At 36.6% G+C, this 13,990-nt stretch overlaps 1 protein-coding gene across 4 annotated transcripts in view; it reads left to right on the forward strand.

The window, feature by feature from the left end:
- The window catches only part of FHIP1A (FHF complex subunit HOOK interacting protein 1A), a 251,136-nt gene that overhangs the window by 58,118 nt on the left and 179,028 nt on the right, over nucleotides 1-13,990 (forward strand). The window lies entirely within an intron of this gene.

Here is a 13,990-nt window from a genome sequence, read left to right on the forward strand (position 1 = left end):
ACACACACCAGGACCTGTCAGGGGGTGGAGGGCAAGGGGAGGGAGAGCATTAGGACAAATACCTAATGCATGCAGGGCTTAAAACCAGGATGATGGGTTGATAGGTGCAGCAAACCATCATGGCACATGTATACCTATGTAACAAACCCTCACGTTCTGCACATGTATCCTGGAACTTAAAAAAAAAAAAAAAAAAAAAGGCCGGGCACGTTGGCTCATGCCTGTAATCCCAGCACTTTGGGAGGCCGAGGTGGGCGGATCACAAGGTCAGGAGATTGAGACCATCCTGGCTAACACAGTGAAACCCCGTCTCTACTAAAAATACAAAAAAAATTAGCTGGGCCTGGTGGCAGGCACCTGTAGTCCCAGCTAGTCGGGCGGCTGAGGCAGGAGAATGGCGTGAACCCAGGAGGTAGAGCTTTCAGTGAGCCGAGATTGCGCCACTGCACCCCAGCCTAGGTGACAGAGCGAGACTCCATCTCAAAAAAAAAAAAAAAAAAAAAAAAGAGTACAAATTTGTGACTAGATCTCCTGAATCAGAAACTTTGAGGCTGGAGCCCAAGCAATTTGTATTTAATAAACTTTTTGGGTGATTCTGTTGCATGTTACGGTTTGAGAACCACTGGTGTCAGTGAATCCAGTGGCAATGCCAAAGGCTGGCCTGGAGTGCCTTAACCCTGCATCCCCTTTCTATTAGCATTCTTCTTGCTTTGCTATGGAAACTCAGTATTTTTTTCACTCTTACGTGAAGTCTCAGGCAACTTTAGCTTCAAAACTAATACCCTAGGTTGGACTTCCAATTAGATTGCCACCCCACGCCCCATTTCTGTAGACATTCTAAAGTAGCCACTGGATGTGTATGTACACTAATTTTTAGATGTTACCTTAGTTGGAAGCCTGGTCATTTATCAAAGGAAGTGATTTTCTGCTTAACTTACCAGGGCCTCATTTGTCTGAATACTGCTAAGGTAACTTGGGAATTATAGACCTTTCAGCCGCATGTCTACTGTGAAGGTCTGGTGGAGGGTTTCCTAAGGGCAGCACCTATGTAATCATGATCATCTCATCTGGGGTACTTTGTTATCATTATAAACCTGTTCCTGTTCTCTGTGTCTTTATGATTCACTAGGCAGTTATTCAGTATGCTGCAGTGAGGGATTCCTAGCCTGGGATCCCAAGAACCACCCCTGATAGAAAAATAAGCTTTGCTTGAATATGTGGTTATACTTTTTGTGAGTGGAAGGTCAATAGTCTTCATGAGATTCTGAAAAGGCTCTATTGCCTTTCACCCTCTTCCTTCAAAAAAGCTGATTTACCATTGCTTTAGTTGCTTTTGGATAATAGTTTCAAGAAGTGTTCACAAGATTTGCAGCCATTTGAACTGGAAGACCTTTTGGTTTAAATTTCACAATCCTATTTTAGCCTGTCTTGTCTACTCAGGCGTTACTGTATACATTAAGTCAAGTAAGACTGGTTCTATACTTGTGCAATCTTGCTTTTCTGTTTTTGGTGTTTGAGAACAGTGCATACTTGTTGCCGTCAACAATAGTAATGCATTTGGATAGTGCTTTCCAGCTTATCCAGTAATTTCAGGTATAGCTTCTTTTTAAAATTTGATACTGTGAGACATATAGAGCAGGAGGATATTAGCCCTATTTTTACAGGTGATAACACTGAGGCTTACAGGCGATGACATCACTAAAAACTAGGTTTACCCATCACATAAAAGCTTTGGACACTCCCACTACACTCACGGTCTGGTTGCTTCCAAATATGCTTGAATGATGCCTAGAAAATTCCCAAAAGTTCATTATGTCTAAAAGACTGTTTACTGGCACATTAAATCATTATTGTCTCTAAAGGAAATGGATCATTTTAAAATTGTGGATTTCTTTTTTGCTTTTCCTTATTTAATTTTCTTTAAAACAGAACTTAGATATAGATATAATTTCCCCATTTCACAGTCAAATAAAACCCCTCTTCTTTTGCCTTCCACAGATACCTTTCAAAATCCTGTTCAATCATATATTTTAGGATGTCGGGTCAGGAGGTGGCAAATCATTGCCAGCTGGTGGCATCACCTCATTTTCATTAGATTGTTCTTTGAGTTTCAAAGACTAGTGCCCTTGTAACTTACATTACACAGCCTTAAAATTGCACATAAAAGTTTGCTGTGGAAGAGTAGCAAATGTAAGATAAATTGAGAAGGTTAAGGGGAAAACTGTGCTAAGAGCTTCTCATAAATGAATTCTCATCATAAAAGCACAGTGATTTTTCCAAGTGACAAATTAACTCAAGAATTGTGCTCTGCATTTTTAAACAATGTGTGGTAGAGTAGTAGGGTAATTCCATTTGTCTTTAAGCCAGAGGTTAGTGCCTCAGCATATTGCACTTGTGCTTTTTGACTAATAGTGTAGAAAAGAAAGCTGTGTGTATAGATATTTAATTTATTTTTACTTTGCAAATGTGTTATGTCTTTGATTTAGTCGATAAACAGATGCTGTGTGTTAAGGCAGGCTGTCATAGAAAAGGAGTTTGTGTTGAGGCTTGGGGCCAGAGCATTTTCCAAAGGGAATATTTGTGCTTAGAAAACTTCTTATAAATATTCTTGTTCAGACATGAATTCCCCTTTTACTTCAGTGGGGTCACTGAATAGATGTCGGTCGTTTATTTCAGTTCCCTGCTATCGGGTCAGTAAAAAAGGTATTAGTGGAGTGTGGGTGGTTTTTCTTTCTGCTGCCAAGTTAGAGGTTTGATTGTGACAGTGAACTCTGAACAAATGACTTTATCTTTTTATGAGGAATATACATATTAATGTCATTCAGACAGTTTCTTGGGGACATACAAAATATCGGTATTAATTTTAGGGTTTGTATAATACAATGAGAATAAAGAGAAGAAGGTTCCTGCCCTGCCATCTTGCAGTCTAGCTAGTGAAACCTGACAGATCATGTGGAAGCTCTGTATTCTTCCAGTCATTGATGTCAGTATTATGAGTTTAGACTGGGTAATCAATAATAATATCTTTGCCCTTTGCATCCTTCTACTGAAGTTTTCATTTTCCTTTCTTTAGCCTGTGGCCTTATTGTATTTTTGCTCCAGGATTTTAATTTGTGGGGCAGAGATAGTAGGTGCGATGTTAGCTAATTGCCTACTATGCTGGCTGGCGTGGACTTGACCTTTCAAAATTGGAGCACAATACCAAAGATCACATTTTTAGTTGAATGAGATTCTTTGTTGTTTCAATCTGAGGAGAATCTATCAGCGAATGCATATGGATGAGGGACAAGTGCTTGGTTCAGGAACTCCAGGGCCATTTACCAATCAGTCCTCCAACCTGTGTGGTGGTCTTTACATTTCTTGGAAACACAATAGATTCAAGATTTGAGGACAGGAGGGAGCCTGAAGCAAAGCAGTTCCCTAGATTTCCTCAAAGTTCCTTTTAACTCTGGATCTGTCTTGGAATTGTTCCTTTTTTTTTTTTTTAAACTTTAGCGTGTTTTTTCCAATAAGCTAAAAAAAAAAAAACCCACCAAAACAGCACTCTGAATGTCTTCTTCCTATGGTGGAACCTAGTATTATGGAATCTGTTTACATCTAAATAAGGAAGGTAAATTATAATTTCAACAGCATGCCAATCAACAGACCTAGAAGCCATAACCTCTAAAAGAAAATTTATATTCTAATTTTTATTTGTTGCCTATGTTTCATAATTTTTAATCTAAGATCTTTTTAGAAATGTTTGTTAGTCCAAATGAGTGCTCACAATATGGTAAACACATGGGAGATTTCTTTTTTTTTTTTCATTTCCATACGTTATTGGGGAACAGGTGGTGTTTGGTTACATGAGTAAGTTCTTTAGTGGTGATTTGTGAGATTTTGGTGCACCCATCACCTCAGCAGATACTGCACCCAATTTGTAGTCTTTTATCCCTTACCCTTTTCCCACCCATTCCCCCTGAGTCCCCAAAGTCCGTTGTTTCATTCTCATGCCTTTGCATTATCATAGCTTAGCTCCTACTTATGATTGAGAACATACAACGTTTGTTTTTCCATTCCTGGGTTACTTAACTTAGAATAATATTCTCCAGTCTTATCCAGATTGCTGCGAATGCCATTCATTCATTCGTTTTTATGGCTGTGTAGTAGTCCATGGCATATATACCACAGTTTCTTTATCTTCTCATTGATTGATGGGCATTTGGGTTGGTTCCACATTTTTGCAATTGCGAATTGTGAGAAGCCATAACTTGATGGGTGTTTTGCAGTTGTATACTCCTTTGTCTGGACAGGCACTGGACATATGTAGGGTTAAGAAATACATATGTGATTAGAGGGCTTATTGTTTATTGAAAAACATTACCATTAAATTAGAGTCTGGTGACTTATGATCTGATTTCAAAATAGCTTTGCCCTAATAACTTAAAACAGCTTTTTTCCTGTCAGTTGGCTTTTAACGTGTATTCAGACCATGATTTTTTTTTTTTTTTTGTACTTTAAAAAATGTGAGATAAAATTCACATAATACAAACACTATGAGTATTTCTGGTCAAGAGAATTTAAGAAAAGTTAATTGACTCAACACTTGGTCCATTTTTTTGACTTTGATGGCTGATAGGCTGGGTGCTATAAAGCCAAGTCCTTGCCTTCAAGGAGATCACAGCCTCCTGTGGGGATAAAAACATGTAAACAAATATTAATAGAAACATGTTACAAGGTGCCCTGTGATTGCCAAAGATGTTTATTACACTTTCCTCTTTGAGCCTGCCTCTGAAAATAGTGGAATCTTTTCCTCTTGCCTTGCTGTTTTTTTTTTTTTGTTTTTGTTTTTTTTTTTTTGTAGCAACTACTTCATTGTCTTAATGTTTACTCTGTCAGGCATTTCATATGAAAGTTAGAATTTTGTCAGCCACTCTGTTCTGCTGAACATCTCTTGCTTCCAACATTCAAAAGGCAGAAATGCAAGTGGTGACGCCTGAAGTTAGTGTATTTGTTGGGATTATAAAACATGCAGCACATTTAGGACTTGGTATAAAAAAGCTATTTTTGAATGCTGAAATGTAGACTGGGTTTATACCAAGCTTATTTTTCCTGCAAGTCTGTGGCAAGACCATTGCACAATAAACTCCAAATCTGCTTGCTTACTTAAGCCAGTCTTAATATTCACATATTTGTTTTTATTGTACATTTCACCTTTCTCCCTTCCAAAAACCCAAGCCAGGAAAGGGTCTCCTTACTGTCTTCTTTGCTTTGAAGTTTCCTGAAATTTTATCTCTCTCTCTGTTTTTTGTCGTTGTTGTTGCTGTTATCTCTTGCATGTTTGTAAATGTAATAGCAGTCAGTGCCTTTTCCTTTTATACTGGTAAATGAAGGCTTAGCTGGATAATGTTCATAAAGATCTCTAGAATCCTTAGAGAGAGGACTAAATAAAAGGAAATAGTATTATGCAAGATGAATAAACTACTTTCCTGTATTAAGCCGAGTTTTATTAAGGTGAATTTTTTCTCGATGCTAATCTTTTTTTTTAAATTTATTTTAAGACTCTAGCTTTATTAATAGTTAATGCTCCTTCATTTCCCTACTCTAAGGCATTTCTGTACTGGTGCAATTGTCATTTTTCTTCTTAACTTTATAAAGTATAGTATCTTTAAAATGTTACTTAAACATTCTTTGATGTCTCTCCGTGGCCCATGAAATGTAAAAATTGATTTCAATAATCTTATTTTATTAAAATCTTGCAACATTTTTGTCTAGTGCTAGAATATAATTTTCGTAGCTCAATTTTAAACCTTAGACTTGAGTTTTATTTTACCTCTCTCTGTGTGAAAAGCTTAAAGGGCAAACTTATCAGGTTATACTTTACAGTTTTACAGTTTTCCTCCTTTCACCATCCTGACAGCTGAGAAAGTCAAGGGAACAATCAACAGACTTGGTTTAAGAGAGCAGAAATGTTTCCAGTGTCCTGGAATTTGCTTCCTCCCTGGTATGAAAGCTTATATTTGTAGCATACAAAGTGATGTGTAAAAATGTGAAGGACAGGTGTTTACTCTGGCCTTGACCAAGGTGAGAATTTGAGATGGAAGAGTCAGACTCTATATAGGGGATGTTTTGAAACTTGACCAGTCTGTCAGTTTTGTTACCTACCAGTGAAACTGAAAGGTAAGTGAAGGCAATGCAATTTCACAACTCATAATACAGCTCTAAAATCTTTTTTTTGGTTGTTGTATTTTAAGCAGTTGAATATATTTTCCACAAATTTTACTGCTTTCCATTTACCTTTGAATAGAAGCCAATGAGGAGAAGTATTTAAAAGGTTATGAGCAATAACAGAATGAACTGTTGGAAAAGTCCTTTTGTGGCTTTCCTTAAGTGTGTACTGGTGGAAAAATTACTGTAATTTGATAGTGAAATGTTGGAAAATGATTTTATTTACTATTTAGAAATAACACAAATGGGCCTTGCTTTTGAAATTCACAGGTTCAAAACATTTAGTTATGCCTCACTACCTCAATCTTTGCTCATTATGCTTTACATTGATGGAATTAAATGTGACACATTGCAATGTTGGATCAGCCCCACAGTTCTAAAATACAGGGTTTGATTAAATTATATAAAAAATAAAGATACTGTACTGTTTAGTGTCAGAAATGGAGATTTGTGAAATTTTGTTTTTAGCTTGACGTTGTCTGAAGGAAAGAAAGTATCCCAGTGATAGAGGAGGAAAAGAACATTAAGAATACCTGATTGTAGCTTGCCTGTTGAAATCACAGAAGATTCTTCGACTTTGGAAGAGCAAATAGTTTTTTCAAAGCTAAATCCTTAGTGTCTGTACTGATTGTAATATGGCTAGTTCCCTGGTAAATGGTACTTTTAGTATGTGTGTCTGCCCATGCCAGTAATAAACACGTGTTTCTTGGCCATTCGGCCCTGAAGCATCCAGTTTTATCTTTCGGGTATACAAGGGCATGTGCAGACGAAGGTCACAGTTTCATGATGCTGTGAGGCTTATGGGTATCAGTAGGAAAGCCAACAATGTAATTCCCATAATGTCCAAGGAATTCTTTAGAGGCCATCCTCTGATTCTTTTGCTTACCTTGTACGGGGGCTGTCTATACAATATTCCTCAGACTTTCAATCAATGGTGTCATTAACTTGTGCTTTAGAATTCATAAGATTATATGAGCATTTTCAGTGGCCTAAAGTCACCTGTCATTTGTTTTAATGGTTAAGGGTCAGGAATTGAAAGTTAGACTTAGGTTTTAGTCTCAGCTGTGCTTCTGTGTGATTTTAGTTACTTAATTTCTGTAAGCTTCAGTTTTCTTATGTGTAAAATAAATATCCATTCATTCATTTGTTCATTCATCCATTCAATAAATAGTAAGTACTTCCCATGTGCCAGGCCTGCTCTTGGTGCTGAGAAGTGAGCAACGGGGAAAGCAGAGAGAAATCGCCGCTGTCATGGAGCTTCAATTCATGGGGAAGTGGAATGTAAATTAAAAGAAGTTAAACATTTCGTGTATTTTCCACATGTGAATATATATGAGATGATGACAATTGCTACAGACAAAATGAAACAGCATCGGGGTAGAGACAAGATTGGAATGCGATTTCTATTTCATGTGGGGTAGACAGGAAAGGCTTCTGTAAATAGGTCATATGTAAGCAGAGACACAAATGAAGAGGAGGATGATATATGAGGATATCTGGGGATAGAGGCTCCAGGGAACAGCAAGTCTGGCAGGCGTTGCACATTCCTGAGGTGAGAACAAGCTTGGTGTGTCAGAGGGGCAGTGAGGAGAGGCCATTGTGGCTGAAGTGGCTGAAGTAGAGTGAGGGAAGGGCAGAGCAGGATGGTAGTAGTGCCCAGCTTGTAGGGCTGCTTAGGAAATAACAAGCTTAACATGAACTTCATACATATTAAAAGAATAAAACACTATAACAATTGAGGTTTATTTCGGGAATGCAAGAAGGGTTCATCATCTTATTAAATATAAATAGAAGAAAGTCATCTGGTTTTTTTTATAGAAAAGGCATTTAATAAAATTCAATCTCTATTATTGATTTTTTTTTTTTTTTTGAGACAGAGTCTCCCTTTGTTGCCAGGCTGGAGTGCAATGGCACAGTCTCGGCTCACTGCAACCTCCACCTCCTGGGTTCAAGCAATTCTCCTGCTTTAGCCTCCTGAGTACCTGGGACTACAGGTGCCCACCATTGCGCCTGGCTAATTTTTGTATTTTTAGTAGAGACGGGGTTTCACCATGTTGGCCAGGATGGTCTCGATCTTTTGACCTCGTGATTCGCCTGCCTTGGCCTCCCAAACTGCTGGGATTACAGGCATGAGACACCATGCCCGGCTGATTTTTTTTTTTTTTTTTGCCTAGGCTGGAGTGCAGTGGCACGATCATGGCTCACTGCGGCCTCAAACTCCTGGGCTCAAGCAGTCCTCCCACCTCAGCCTCCTGAGTAGCTGGGATTACAGGTGTGCACCACTATGCCTGGCTAATTTTTTTATTTCATTTTTTTTGTCAAAACGAAGTCTTACTATGTTGCCCAGGCTGGTCTTGAACTCCTGGCCTTAAGAAATCCTCTCACCTCAGCCTCCAAAAGTGCTGGGATTACAGTTGTGAGCCATTGCACCTGGCCCTATTATTGATTTTGTAAAAACCCCTTAAAATATAATAGGAAAATACCCTTAGCAAAGTAAAGTATTTTCATCTCAACCCAAAACCATCTAAGCCTAAATAGGAAATTTGAGAGCATTTCCATTAACATCAGAACTCAAAATAAGAACGTTTACTATTTTCACTAATTGTTAATGTTATTTGGAATCATAAACCAGTGCTGCTGGATGAGAGAAAAAAATGAAGTTATCAAGAAAATCAGAAAGGAGGTAAATGAATGTTGTTTGCAAATAATGGGAATATGTGACTCGAATATCCAAGAGAATAAAATGAAAAACTAATTACAAAGAATGTGATAATCTATAAATGTGCCTGGATACCAAAGTAATGTGTCAACATTCATAACTTCCATATATGCTAACAATAACCAGTTAGAAGATATATTGGGAAAAAAGGCCATTAGCATAAAAAGGATGAAATATCTAAGAATAAACTTAAGAAAATAATATGGATGCTGTATGTGAAAGCATTTAAAAATGCTCCTGAAGTGTAAAAAAAGATAGGAAAAAATGGAAAGGTCCCATCATATTCTTGGATGTGAAGATGCCAATTCTCTGTCAATTAATCTGTATTTTTATGGAATTCCAGTAAAAATAACAACAGGATTTTTGGGGGCTCTAAACAAGCTGGTTCTATGGTCATTTGGAAAAGTAAACAACCACAAATAGGACAATTCTGAAAAAGAGAATAAAATCTAGCTTAGTAAATCTACAACAATTGAAACATTGGTATTGCCAGATACCATATTTAGCATACGATAAAGGTGGTATTTCAAATTAGTTGGGTAAAGTTGCTTAGTTCCATAACTGAGGGATAACCAGGTAGCTGTCTGGCTGAAAAGGTACTATTTGCAGCAGTATCTGAAATGTTAAGCCAAAAATCAATCTATGATAAACAAATTTAAAATATAAACTAGATTGTAGAATAACATGGGAAAATTATTTTATAATCTTGGAGTATGTACATACGGCCCTTCTAAGTAAGACAGAAAACTGAGAAGCCATGAAAGAAGAGATTGATATATTTCATTACATTTTTTAAAAAACCTGAATAGCTTCTGCATACTTCAAGGAACAAGAAAATTGGGGAAAATATTTGCTTCTCAAATCATGAAGGGACTAATTTTCTTAATATAAAGCTCCTAAAATCCATAAGAAAAAGTCCAAAAACCAGAAGAAAAATGGACTAAGGCTACAAATAGTCTAAAGGAAGGGAAATAACAGTGGCTTTTAAACATGTGGAAAGATGCTTAACTTCACCCATTATCACAGATATGCACATTACAACTACACTGAGGTACCATTTATCACTGTTAGATGGACAAAGATTGCAAAGTCTTATAACCTATTCTGTAGAGAGTATAGGTGCAAAACATTAGTCTATTGAGTGGGCAATTGGCAAAATCTGTAATATGAAAATTTCATATTGCTTTATCTAGGAATTTCAGTTTTAGAAATTTATCCTAGATACGAAAACACAGTCCTAGACATACATTCATACACACTATGAATGTATTCTGCATATACTGTACATATTACATGCATGAGAAAATTATGTACAAAGGTACTCATTGTAGTAGTGTTTATAATGGCTAAAGGTTGGGAACAACCTAATGTTCATAATGGAGTACTGAATCAATGCATTATGTTACAGCTGTACACTCAAAAATTTCAGGTCATAAAAATCCACACCAGTGAATTCTCTTTAGGTACCAATTTGGAAACATTGCCAATGTATAAAATAGTGTAATATGTTTATTTGTGTAAAAAACACTTATACAAGATGTTTTGTTTATATATGAAAAGATACAATTTCTGGGAAAGCTAACTTGGTGGCTGAAGACATGCCTAGCCTCATTTCAAAAAAAATCTACACGTAGCACATGCCTTGCTCTTAGCTCTTATTACATGCTAGTGGTGGTGGTGATTTTCGTTGTAAAAACAAGATTCCTTTGCCTCACAAGTTGATTTTTAACAGCTGAGTCTGGAAGAGGGCGGTCATCTCATTATAAATACTGCTTAATGAGTGTCAGATTTGGGTTTTTCACCAAGAATGCTGTATATACTTCCTGAAGTATGTTTCTTGGAGGTTATCAATACTAGCTGTGCAAACCAAAGATGTCAAATAATATTGGGCTAAACAAAACTAAGCAGACTTCTTTTCTACAAGGCCTTCTTAGAGCCTTAATATACATACTGTGCTTTGTGAATATTCAAGAAGAACATTTAGAATGTGTCATTTCCCCAAATTTATTTAACTACAGAACATTGGACAATGACTACTTGAAAAAAAAACACCTTATGAGTAGTTGTCACATTGGGAAACATCACTTTAATACTAGAATTTGGTTTCATTCACCTTCATTATTCATTTTAATAAGTCAGTATTCTTGGTGTATTTCTAAGATACTTGTGGTCTCTGCCTGCTTCCTTTCCCTTCCCTTGTGGTGTGCTCCAATTCACGAATTTGTTTTGTAGTTGAGACCCTCCCAAAGTCACCCAAATTACACTCAGTTTCTTGGGTGAAAAAGAATTGTATGAAATTAATGTGAAATCTTAGGGATTGATTGAATAGAAATTGAAGATTGAAACTTCATTTGGTTCAACTTTTCCTAAAGCTTTAGAAGGTTTGCTGTTGAGAGGAGGAATAAAATCAACTTAATGGATACACTGTTGAGGAATTGTGAGCTTAATGTGGAGAAGACAGTATTACTGTGGGGCTTAGAAGACATGGCTTCTACCGCTGTCTTCATCTTTTACCACAACTTAATTTTGAACAGGTCACTCATCCTCTCTGTGCCTCAGTTTTATCCTCTGTAAAACTCAGGGGTTGCATTTAAGTGATAAGTATGGGTCCATCCATTTTAAGACTTTAAGTTATTATTAGCGTGCTTAATGGAATCAGTGAAGTTTGTGGACCTGTGTAGAATATTTTGTTCTACTATGGGAGTTTCCACATGTGAATATAATGTATTACCTGTCCCAGTTCAATCCTGTTTGAGAATGAAATTATTCAATAATTAGCTCATAGTCAGCTTCATGTATTTGAACACTTATTGAATTGTTTGAAACTTCTGTCTTCATTGGTTGGTTGGTTATCCTCCAGGAAAGCATTTGATTATATTACAGATCAATTAATACAATGCTATGGATAATCCACACCTCCTGTATAAATGTGCACCCCACCCACAGTTGTTTCTCTGGTGTATGGAGAAATCCATGATGTGGATATTAATTCTCTCTCCCCACCCCAACAAAGTGTTCATTTGGTGGTTTTGCTGTGCTTTTGTGTACTCTCTGCCTATTAGCATATTTCTGAACTTGACATAGCAGAGGTCTAAATTCACTGAATTTATGCCATCTGGAAATGAGCTTTAAATTTTGTTCCTCTGTTGAAATTAGGGATATGATATAGCTATTACACAGAAGGACTGTGAGCCTGAATTTGATTTTATTATGTGGAGGTAGAATGTTTTGTTAGAAGGAAAGCATTTGCCTGGGGAGAGATTTGAGTGTGACTGAATTGTTAACTGCCAGCTTCCCCCCTTTTTGGCAGGAGACATGTGTTGTTTTTAAATGAGTTGACAACCAAGAGAATTATCAAGAACCAGTGAATTTTAAGAGAGTTCTTTCAATTTACTTGAATTCCGTTTAACCTTGCTTTCGATGTCATTCTGTGCATTACTGTCAAAGGACTCGGCTTCCTTTGAAGTCATGAAGCGTTGCTGCTGGCGGGATCATGATGGTAAAATATGAGTGGTTCTTAGTAAAGCCCTTAACTGATACCCAGCAATGCCTTATTACCTAAGTAAAAGCATATGTGTGCGAGTGCCTAAAATTGTAGAGTGTAAGGGGAGGATATATGATAATGGACATTGAGATGGGAGAAGTATTTCTCATGAATTAGGGATGCCCTTTCATAATTCACAAATTGCAAGATGAGAAAAGGCTTGAAATCACCTGAAAAGCATCTGGCAGCAATCTGTAATTCTTAAGAGGAGGTAAAAGAGCCTGTATCTCTCCAGCACATGATGAGAAAACTGTTCATGTGGGATATGGAAGAAGGAGAATTCTGTTACTTGTAAAACCCCTTGCGATTAAATGACCAGAGATTTGGTTATGAGGTGATACTAGTAGTTCCCAGGTGGTTAATAAATGATTAATTGATTAGATTGAAGAAGGCTGATTTGAGGGTATTGAGGAAATTTGAATATGAAGAATCTGTTTTTTGCTTGCAAAATGTTATCCTTTACTTTTCATACTCCATTCTTCTCATGCCTTGCCACTGCTACTCCTGTGTCTAGTTTTGAAGATTTAGGTCACATTGTGTCCCCCCACTCCCATTTTTTTCTTTTCACGAAATATTTGTTATAAGAAAAGGTACATTCTAAGCCTTTGACACACATACACACATAGGTTAAACACACATACACAACACCTTTTGTAGAGACTTCCAGGGCCATCTTTGATTATATTGGACTATTGCAGAAAAATTATTATGTGAATGAGTGGCTTACCCTTTGGGGCTTGAGAAATCATGGCTATATAGAGATTTCAAAAAGACATATTTGTTTTACAGAACTCTGACTTGAATTGCTCCCGTCAACCCATCTAAAGATAGGAACTATTTTACCTATTATTTATAACTATATCAGAAGAAATTGCATCTTGTTTTTTTCTTTTGCATAAGTAGTTGTGATCATATGTAATTACAACATTGTACCCTACTTTTTCTTTCCACTTTGTATTATAAACTACATATTCCCATTTTATTGTAACTCATAACATCTTTCTTTTTTATTTAAAAATTACTTTAAAAAATTGACATAAAATTGTATGTATTATGTACAGCTTGATGTTTTGAAGTATATTTATATATACATATTATGGAATGAAAAGTTTTTAATGGCCAACAGAATTGTGATTAAGTAAATTATGTGGTTGTGGCAAATTTACAGTTTGTGACAAACTGACTTCCTCAGTTATTGGCATTTAAATCGTTTCCATGTTTATTTTTTATTTTTTTAAAACCCTAAGAGAGGCTTCTTGCACCTACGCAAGAAAAAATTGAGGGCAAATCCATAGAGTAAAGTGAAGGCAAGTTTATTAAGAAAGTAAAGGAATGAAAAGAATGGCTACTCCATAGGCAGAGCAGTTTGTTTCCATGTTTTAAATTTAAGTATAGTATTTATTATTTCCTTAAAAAATGTACTCTCTTGGACATTTTCTCTGGCTTCCACTTATTGTGATATCAGATAGTGGCATCTTGTGGTTTTGTTTAGTATCTATGTTAGCTTCTGGCTAACTGCT

This window comes from Pongo pygmaeus, chromosome 3 (genome assembly GCF_028885625.2).
Source record: "Pongo pygmaeus isolate AG05252 chromosome 3, NHGRI_mPonPyg2-v2.0_pri, whole genome shotgun sequence".
NCBI classification, from domain to species: Eukaryota; Metazoa; Chordata; class Mammalia; order Primates; family Hominidae; genus Pongo; species Pongo pygmaeus.